The 11,367-nt window shown below is 36.3% G+C and overlaps 1 long non-coding RNA gene across 1 annotated transcript; it reads right to left on the bottom strand.

The window, feature by feature from the left end:
- Positions 1-5,574: 5,574 nt before the first annotated feature.
- LOC113335041 lies at positions 5,575-7,943 on the bottom strand. The gene is made up of 3 exons (XR_003353141.1): positions 6,675-7,943; positions 6,351-6,492; positions 5,575-5,764 (listed from the first exon to the last, which is right to left on the bottom strand). It is a non-coding gene; the product is annotated as an uncharacterized LOC113335041 (long non-coding RNA).
- Positions 7,944-11,367: the final 3,424 nt, after the last annotated feature.

Here is an 11,367-nt window from a genome sequence, read left to right as displayed (position 1 = left end):
TGGAAGGATTGGTTGACAAAGTTAAGGGAAGACTCTCTAAGTGAAATGGGGATTCTATGTCCCAGACTTGCAAATCCTTAATGATAAGGATCGTGACAAACACTATTCCATCTTATACTATGAGCTGCCTTCAACTTCCATGTGATACAATCAAACAGATTAATTCTTTACAAAGGTATTTCTGGTGGGGCTTTACTGAAAAAAGAGGTACCTATATAACTTCTTGGAAAAGACTAGGCTTGCACAAGAATCTTGGAGGATAAGGTTTCAGAGATTTGGAGTCTCTTAATCAGGCATTACTAGTTCGTGCGGCATGGAGAATATGTAGCAATCCAGATGAGGAATGGGTTAAAGCCATCCAAGCGAAATATTTTCCTTCCACCAACATGATACATGCAAGCTCTAAAAAAAGTTGTTCTTGAGCTTGGAGGGGAGTACAAAAACAAATTCTATTTATTAAAGCTAATAGTAGATGGAGATTTGGCAAAGGAGATAAAATCAAAATTTGGTTGGAGGTAACAGGTATGAATGAGCCATCAATTCCAAAACATGATATAACAAACAGTGAAGACTTTATTTGGGTTAATGAATTATTAGATCAAGATGAAAAGCAGTGGAATGTATCACTTGTACATCAGCTATTTGAACTAAATATCACAAGTCTAACCTTGCATATGAGAATCTCTGCAGCCGCAGAAGATAAGCTCGTATGGACACTTACAAACAATGGAGGCTTTACTTTGAAATCAGCATATAATAAACTTCATGAGCTCAGTTTAGGAGATACTGAAGTTTCTTTAAATATTCAAGTCACGGAAATAACTTGGAAGAGCTTCTAGGAGATTAAAACATGGCCGCGTGTTAAACATTTCTGGTGGAAAATGTGTTGCACACATACTGCCTACAAATGAAAGACTATCCAGATCATGTGGTTACATCAGTCGACAATGTCCATTATGCAACCAACATGATGAAGATGTACTACATGTTTTATTCACATGATCTTTTTCCAGAGCTGTTTGGATGCTCATTCCAGGCGGCCCATGTATTCCTGCAGGAAGTGACATAAACGTAGCAGACATCTTTGAACACTGGATGCATCTTAGTAGACAACACAACATGCCAACAGGATGGTTAACCACTGCCATGATTGTCTCATGGTCCATTTGGAATGAAAGATGCGAGGTTAAGTTTCAACAAAAGTAAGCCATTCCTCAGACAGTTGCCAGAAAAGCCATAAAATTTGCACTCTACATAAAAAAGCTGAATGAGAAAAGTGAACATAGTTCAGTTGATGCATATTATAAAACATCATCTCTGTATTAGAAACCACATGCGTCACCATTTTATGTTATCAACTGCTATGCTTCTTATGATGTAGTTTCTGGACCGACAGGGATTGCTCTTGTCTTGCATGATTTTACAGGAAATTGGAGGGGATGCTCTATAAAATGCTATGCAGGAGTAAGAAGTTCCGAGCAAGTAGAATGTTTGGCGTTTCATCAAGCTGTTAAATGGAGTAGTGAGATGCAGCATACACACATAGTACTCGAAACATACCTGAAAGGAATTGAAAGCTACATCAATAACTCTGCACCAGTGATAGCCTGGGAGAATGGGGATATTTTGCTTGATGCCATTGATTGTCTTAAAAGTATCCCACAATGGGAGTGTCATTTTGTTCCTAGAAGTTGTAATAAACCTGCTAATAAATTAGCTAAACACAACAGGAGAAATGGAGTCGCTAGGGTGTGGTCTGATAAACCCCCAAGTATTATTGAGAGTCTTTTATTAGCAGACAGCGCTTCAGTTTCAAATTAACAATAAATCACATTCTTTGGAAGCAAAAAAAAAAAAAAAAAAAAAAAAAAAAGAGTATCTCCAATGTTAGGGGTGGAGGTCATAAAAAAGCATGCCACCTAAGATTTAAGATTTTTTCCACCAAAATTCCATCTTCAATGCTAGGGTTAAGGCCCTTGTGAAACGTGACATGGTTATATGGTGGTGAAAGAGAAAGTCTAAATAAAACCTTTTCCATAACTTTGGGTCTAAGTCCACATCATCAATTTGTCTCTATGTTAATCTAAAAGTTGTTAGAGCATCTCCAATGCAAAGGGGTCAAGGTCTAAAAATTGCAATGACATTTAGGATTTAGGACTCTGTCCATCAAATTTTCATCTCCAATGCAAGGGTGGAGGTCATAAATAAAGATGACATGCCTAAGTGGAGGTAAAGGAGAAAAGTCTAAATAAGACTTTCTTCATGACCTTGGGTCTTAAATCCACATCATTTTTTGTCTCTAAATTTAAACAAAAGGTGTTAGATAATACCTTAGGGATTGGAGATGAAATTTAGGTAAAGAGTCTTACCTTTATTTATTTTTGTCATGTAGTAAACTAGAACTTGACCCGTGCCGTAACGACACGGTTTCGAAAATAAGTAAGAAAATTTATATCAACTTTGTTGTTACCCTATAAAGTCACAATTACACTTTATAATAACCGAGATTATTTTAACACTAAAAAACTCAAGCACAACTTTCATAATATAGTGTTTCTTATATCATAGCGACATTGAATAAACATTGCACCCTACTACATTGACCAACTGCGGTACCACCAATTACCACTACTTATTCCACCAGTATCATTATCGCTACTAGCTCCATGCATCACCACTCACAAATACCACTGACCATAGATCCCTAATATTGTTGATGGTATTATTAACAAAGTTGTTTAGTGGGAGTATATATTTACTATGATAATTAATAAGACATTTATTATGAGGTGAATTTTTAACTTCCAATCATACAATCACTTATAGACACTTGCATTAAGAACCATTGATTTATATTCTCCCTAAACAAATCTCGAGGATAACACAAAAAAAAAATTTAATAAATTAAGATAAATATCAAATATTTGGAGGATGATACCAAATCATCAAGGAAAGAAGGTTAAGCGGAAGTATGTTCTTGGATCTAAGTTTTTTTGTTCTATATCTCCTTCCCAAATTTATTTCTGATTTAGGTTTGTACAAAAGTGGAATTAGAGTTTTTTAATCCACTTTTCCTACCGGATGTGAGTGAGAGAATCAAATTTTTAGTTTTATGGGAATGTAGGTTTATTATTTTCGGTCGATCAAATTCTCCGCTTTGCTTCTGACTTTTGAGATGGGAAAAAGAGAACATGTAACAAATTATTTCTCAAATAAAGCGTGTATTTATAGAATCGACCAAAACCATGAATTTATCAGTTGGAGGGCAAATCAAGATCGCTCTTTATTTTGAATAACTTCGGCCAACTTTGTTTTATAATACGGAATAAAAAAGAAAAAAAAAGATCACTTAGATAGGATATAACCCGTGCCGTAACTGTAGACTCAATAATAAGTTATTTTATTGTGTACTGAATTTGACTCAAACCATTTATTTGTAGCGATTATATTGCGTTGCATTCTAGTATTTTCTTGATTGTCATGTATTTTAACCGAATTTATCATTAAGATGATCGACTACATCTTGTTTGCTTTATAACGTTAATCGATTTATAGCGACACATAATTAACAGAATATATTACTATTCATCATCACATGACACATAATTAACAGAATATTTTATTGTGTACTGAATTAAAAGCAGTTGGGCATGCTTTTAATTTTTAATTACAAACGTCATGCATAAAGTTTAAATTGAATAAACTTAAGTCGTCAATTAATTTGTTCCATATTTACTTTTTGTCATGTTCTCTTTTATATTGTAGTCAATTTTATTTTAACATTAAAAACCATGATTTACTCGATCAGGTACCATATATAGTAGGGATACCATTTGGGTGGTCCAACGGTCATGATTATATTTTCTTATATATCTGGTACAATCATCGAATATTTAGTTTTTGTCCTTACCAATCCGGCTAAAAACATCCAACTATATCTTTCACAATATAATATTACATGTTTTGTAAAGACACAAAACTATTATTGTCGGACCAACAAACACCACCATAAAAATTAGCCATCGCCATTATTTCTTCCACCACCAGTAATCTTACCGCCTCCACCATTCACAAACACCCGTCACTATTTCTAACACCCATTACTTCTTCCACTACTACCATTTAGTAATACTATGATTTTTAGTAAAATTAATTATTAATAAAATATGTATTTATGAGATTAATTAAGAGGACATTTATAATAAAACATCAATTAATCATTCATTATAATCATTTACTGAGACAGTAATTAATAAAACATTTATAATTGTTAAGTTGAACAGACCATAACCGTAGATTTGTCTTCTTCCTGGACAAATATCAGCCACTCGTTATCTAGGCTAAGTTATCCAAATTGTGCTTTTTATTCTAGACTAGATAACCCACGACCAAAAGGTGTTAATAACACCTCAAAATAGGATGACTTTGACCCCTAGCATTGGAGATGTTCTAAGATAAAACCTTGAGGATTGGAGATGATTTTGTGTTGAAAGATCTAAATTTTATTTATTTTGTCTATATGTTAATGACCTCATAAAATTTGTTATTTGGACCTTCGCATGTCATCCCCTAGCATTGGAGATGCTCTAAGAGAAAGGAAAAAAAAATCACATGATTTTAGCTGCGTCACCTAGCCACATCGGATTGGGCGTTGACTAGGGCGCCATTGGGGGCGGAAAAAAGCATTTTCGTTACTGAATAATTTGTCGTTATGCAAAGTTTAACTTTACTACATTTTTCTTATCCAAATTATGAAAACGTGATTGTTTTTATTTATAAGAAAACGAGATGATTTCCCAAATCGGACCGTTGCCCAGCGGTTACAGAGCCAATTATTGGGATGTCATCAGCACCTAACATTGGCTAGAAGATAGTTGACTTTTGTAAAATTTCAGAGTTTATCCTAGCAGAATGAATCTAATTAAGCAAATACATAAGATTTGGTCCATTCCAATTGAAATTCTCTAAACTAGTGGAATTAAAAACTATACTAAGAATTTTAAGCGTCGTGGTGTTTTGTTGCCTAAATATCTTTTCCAGCTTTTCCGGGACAAAAGACACTGCACCAAAACAGCTGATTTGTGATGGATATGCGCGTTGCAATGAATTTACCAACGTCTATATCTGTTGGGAATATGGCGTAGCAAATTTGTGTGCAACGCCAAAATCCGTTGCACAAATTAATTTGTACAACGTATATAAACGTTGCTCAACCAGTTTACCAACGTTTTATTTTGCAATTTGAGCAACGTATTCTTAAATTTGTGCAACGCTTACACTAATTTAGGCAACGTATTATACTAATTTTAGCAACATTTATATACGTTACAAAACTATTTACAGTTTCCAAAAAACAAATTCGACAATAATTCCGGCAGATATTTGCACCTGAATATTCACCATCAAAAACATTATGTAGCATGGGTTAGATAAGAGCGGGAAAGCAAGATTCCCGATTTATTTCCTTCGGGTCTATGATAACCTAATATATTTTAAATGAAACCAATTCAAAAATCACAATGTACCATGCATAAGCACGCGACTATTATGTCATATCTTTTACACGAATGGAAAGCTTACTCTCTTGATACTAAACACAACCCATCACAAAGAATAAAGACTTGAAATGGATATTATAAAAAAACTCCAAGTTACCTATTAAACTTTGGAGAGATTTTTCAAGCTGCCAACACGGCATTGCATGAACACCAACATTCTGCTGCAATTGCTCTTTAAAGGAATAGAGAAAAACAACACAACGTGTCTGCACACCATAGAGAACTTGATTAGAAATTGGATCGGTTGAGCAAAACAATAATTGGGAGTATTAAATTAAGCAATGTTAGTAAGTAGTCACCAAGGAGTAGCGAAGAAAGAATTTAAGATGCATGTGTACACTAGTTCTGGAAGATAGTAAGTGCCAATGATTGAATACATGAATTGCATCTGTGAAATTAATGTGGTATATTAGTGTCATATAATTAATTTTCCATCATCAGTCACCTAGCTAGATCTCTATTTTTTAAATCAAATGAGTAGATATCACATGTACTTAGACATGCAAAAGACTAGAACTAGAGATAAGGAACTGACTACTTGAAATAAAATAGATACACCACAACAAGGAAGCGTGCTACTTGAAGTAGTCATATTCAGTTTGAACTGCAGTGTTCAAATATATCTCCACGAAATTCTATGCTTTTTCCTCCCATTATAACTATAGAAAATGGAAACTGAAGGAAAATATCACTGACATACATTACTTGGATGCATATTATACAACTAACCCAACAAGAAGGAAAAAGAATTGACAGATCATAAGAAAGGCTTGAATTGGCATGCGATCTTACGTAAGTAGATATGTCTTGGGTCAGCCATGAAACAGAAGTCAGCGATCTTTACAGTATTTTCGGCTATTATAGTGAAGTTCCAAGTGGATTACAGGTACTTACACCTGCAACTCCACATTCCAGTGCTGCTAATGCTGTAAGACTACAATTAAGAAGAGATGGATATGTTAAGAGTTGAGTAGAACACAAATATAATAAGAAATATAGATACAATAGAATATTCAACTTATGAACCCCAAAATGTTCAAAATATTTTCTGTGCTGAACATGTAATTTATGGCCTCCAATAAAAGAATCTTCAACGGTTAGAAAAAAAACGTGTACCTGAATAACACCACCACCAAAGAGTTTTGTAACTATCTCGTCTCCAAATGTTATTCAGCAACCTGCATTCAAAACATAAATCTGTCATGCAAGAGAGATCCATATGATCAACAATAATAAACAAGGAACACAACGAACAAATGGCAGTAACAGCTTCTTGAATTTCATCATCTCAGTCGTCATCCCCTTGAATTTCCTCCAACTCAGATTCTCAGGTACTAGAGGCAGCAACAGCTTCTTGCTCTCTGTAATGCAACCACTGCAATTCCAGCTCCTTCTCAGCTTAAACCACTGATGCAAAGCACCTTCCACATACCATTCTCTTCATTAGCTTCATTGCTTGCTTCTAACAGTCACTGGCAGGAAAAAGTTCATCATACAATCTTCAAACATCACCACATCCTGAGCCATTATCTATAACTTACAGTTGTATCACCCTTCACAACTCAGATTTAGTAAACCATATAATCTGTGAAACATCACGTCCATCTCCATCTCTGTAAATCTCAGTTCAATTTCCATCATTCAGCCACCACTAGTGCCTTTACTGCAAACAATTCTTTTTCCCTGCAATTTCTAACAGCAACCCAACATAGATAAACCATTCAATGTATCATCTGAATTGACTGACCTTGCCCTAATTCTTCTTTAGCTTTCACCATCAGCTGTTAAATCATCCCCATCAATAGTTCACAACCAAGAACCCAAAAATCCATCAAACCCATCTTCTCAATCCCTTTAAATTCATCTTAATCACCACAACAACCCTAGTTTCTGTTTCTTCTCAATCAATAACACTAACAGCCAAATCAACCTAAACCTCATCGACTACAACAACATCATAACTTCAATTTAATCTCAAACCCCATTGAATCTGGACTTCAATCTTCATTTTTGTCACAACTTCTGAGAAATACAAACCCCGAATCCATTTCTTTCTCATATTCGAATTCTCCTTCCATCTTCCCTGTCTTGATTAGTCTCGATCCATGATTAAATCTGGCTACAACTCCGGAATTAATACCACCATCGATTTATCTCATCTCCTTTGGTTAAAACCCTCAGATCCCCTTCTATGTGTCATCTTATTTCAATCTCAATTTTTTCTCTAAGTTAGACACATCCGCAGCCTCCAGTCCAAGTGATTGTTTGCGTTTGATTTCCGAGATAGTTTTCATTTATGAAATTTGATTTTGATCTATGAAATCGTGGGTTTGATTTTGAAGATTTAGGTTTAGGTCGGAAGAGAAAAGAAAATGGGAGGAGAACTCGAGGATAGAGATAAGAGGAAAATAAGAAAAATGAAAAAGAAAATATAAGGAAAATAGATAATAATAGGATCTCCAAAGACATTCAGGCCCTCGACTATATTATCAAAGGCAAGCGTGTCCTAGTTTTTTTTATCTTTTCTCCTACTTCAGATATAGGGCAATGTATTTTTGTATATTACCAACGTATTAACATTTCCAACGCATATATCCGTTGCAAACCCGAAAACACGAATGTTGCAAAAACCTTGATTTGGTGTAGTGAGAGATTACTTCAAAATTTCCATCCCTCATTGCGATGGTATTCCTGATTAAATCTTTCATGCACTTATATTTGATATGAATCTTGGATTTCTTGTAGAGTTGCATCATCCTCTGCTTAGAAGTCAACATTGGATCTCTGCATCTCTTTGGCCCATTCTATGGCTAACTCAGCTCCTCTGCTAGATCTTCTGACTTCAGCGCTTGTGACTTTGAAGTTCATTGCTCCCACATACATGCCTGCATAATTCATTGCAATTAGAACAAAGTTAGTATAAGAACTAATATCAGCATTAAATTCATGTAGCTAATGATGACAGTAATGCCAAATTTGTGTTTGTGACTGGTAACCATTCTTTCTGTCCTCTGCTGATTCTCCCTCCTGTGGTAAAGATCATTCAGAATATAAGTTGGGTTATGCATGAATCCGTTGAAGGATCATATGTGTTGAGCAATAAGTTTAGCAGTTATATTGACAAATGGCTTAGTTTTATGGAAGACAAAGTTAAGAACGATATTAGGGGGTGGCTTGGGGGTGCTCATTGAAAATTTAGTGTTTAGACCGTCCTACTATTTTAGCCCACCCAGTCCACTGATGCCGCTTCCGTCGTTGGACAAAGTCACATCTAGCTTTCCATATATACCATTAGATGGTGCATATGATTGTGATCTACAGAGATAAATTGGTGAAATTTGTCCTAACGTTTTAATAACCCGGCGAGATTGGGGTATCCCCATATTAATTGGGATATACCCAAATTTAAGTGGACTCTTTTTAAGGGCTAAGGGGGTGTCCTAATGGGTGAAGTTACAAAACTACCATTTCCTATTATAATTCTTATTACCCTAATCAGTTATCATTTTTTCGTTTCATCTTCTCCTTTTCTTCTTCTTCTCCCACTCTACCTTACCGGCTTCTCCACCCCCCACTATCGAAAATTCATCGATTAATTCGTCGTAATCGTCGATTCGAAAATTCCGATTAATCTTCAAACATGGAGCCGCTGCCGAGGGCTAGTCGTATGTACAAAAAAATAGAAAATCCAATGAATATAACCCTGGAATTGCAAACTTAGTTCAACAAAAAGAGAGTAAAAAAACCGTTGAAGAAGAAGAAATCAACGCTGCTGAAACCGAAGAAATGGCGCAATTGAGAAAGTAAGGGCCTACTTAAACTCACTCTAGTACTTCAATTTTATGTTTGCATGTCAAATTAGGTCAGAAAACTCAAATTTGTGAATCTGCAGTTATTCAGCCGGTAGGGTCTCTGATTCACGACCTTGCCGGATTTTCATATTGAGGGTTAGTCGGCAAGCTCTTAGGTTGAATATCATGCCGGCTGTTTAATATCTGTAACTGCATCTTACAGGGTCGGCAAGGTATTCAACCTTAATACCTTTCCAACGATTTTTTTTTATACAGTATTTGGGGTTATAGTTTTTTACCCTGTCGACGGTGTGTTTTGAAAATGGTTGATGTCTCCTGATGCCTAAAGTCATAAGGTCGGCAGGGTATTTGAATAACACCCTGCCTGCTGCATTATAGCCGGCATTGTATGGGTTATAGACCCTGCCGACTAAATGCAACAGAAAATTCTTGTATCTATTGTGTTCAGAATTGTTATAAGCCGGCACGTTAGTTGAATAAGACCCCGTCGACTATTGTTTAGTTGGCAAGGATTATAGTTATTGACCCTGCCAGCTATATTTTAGCCGGCACGGATTATAGTGGTAGACCCTGCCGGCTGTTGATCTTTTTTTTTAATTGCTCTTGTTTAGGTTGCAAAAGGGAAAGAAGAAAATTATTACTCCTCATTCAAGACCTCCTCGTGTTGGTGAAAAACTCTTGACTGCAACACATTGAAGGGCATTAGTTGAGCCGGGAACGCTCAAGATCCGTGAATGGGATGATTCTCAACCACTAACAGAACCAAGTGATTCAGATGAAACTCTAGATGAAGGACAATCAAATCCATCTGGTAGAAGAGGCAATGATCATGATGGTGTTGAAAGAACTCCGGCTGCTGGAGGAGATGATGAGCATGATGATGATGATCAAGACATGCCACCTGTTGGAGGAAGTAATGGTGATAAAAATGATGGAGATAAAAATAAAGATAAAGATGATGAAATTGTTGAAGAGGAAGAGGAAGAAGAAGAAGGTGTAGAAAAAACAGGTAATGATCAACTGAAGCTGCGACTGGAACTGCAACCGCAATCGAAAGACCGAAGCGGGTTATCACTAAACCAGCTAATTCCCATATGCTTCCCAGTCACTTGAAGGTTACACTGGAACCAGATCAGCCTCCACTAGGGACCCCGGAAGATGGTGGACATGTTCTTTTTGGATGCAAAGACACATGGGCACGTGAAATACATGGTGCTATCGTAAGTAATTTCAATAAAACTTTGTTTTTATTTAAGTGTATCTATCTATCTTAAATTTGCTTCAAGTGTTTGTATTTGTTTTAATTTTGTGTTTTTGGTACTTAGGATCACAAGCCTGCCATCCGTCTTATGAGGCACCAAGCTTCAAGCACTATGATGAATAACTGGCCACTTGATTGGGAATGTGCCGAGGTACAAGCGATTGTCAAGAACTCCGGGTTGTGGCCTGTTGTGGAGAGTTCGTTTGTTGAGTATGACAAAGTTACCGTATCTGTATTCTGTGATAGGTTCTACGGAGAGACCGATACAATGTTATTACCATTCTGTGAGCAGTAACTCCCGATGATGCTCATCAAATTCTAGGCCTCGAGGTTGAGGGGGAAAGCACTCAATGATGGCTACGAAGAAGGCATTTTTTGGGAGATCTTCAAATTGACCAGAACCTTGTTCGGTTTGGATGAGAAGCAATCAGAGTCTTTGTTTGCGGTGGAGGATGGTTTTTTAAGCAAGGAGTTCAATCTGAAGATGTCGAGGGACATATACTCTTAGACCAAGAAAATCTTTGATAAGGAAGAAAGTGTGTCCATGGTGCAAATCAGTGCTACTGCGTCAACTTATTTTCTATACATCTTGCGCAACTGTATCTTCCCTGACAGTTCCGGAAGCTTGGTCAAAGCCAATTATCTTCAACTATTGGATCCTTACATGAGATGCATATGTATTCTGGGGGTACTGCAGTGGTTGCCTTCTTGAACAATGAGTTGACAATGGGTTCAA

This window comes from Papaver somniferum, unplaced genomic scaffold (genome assembly GCF_003573695.1).
Source record: "Papaver somniferum cultivar HN1 unplaced genomic scaffold, ASM357369v1 unplaced-scaffold_137, whole genome shotgun sequence".
In the NCBI taxonomy this organism is placed as follows: domain Eukaryota; kingdom Viridiplantae; phylum Streptophyta; class Magnoliopsida; order Ranunculales; family Papaveraceae; genus Papaver; species Papaver somniferum.
This window is presented reverse-complemented; position numbering and strand designations above follow the sequence as displayed.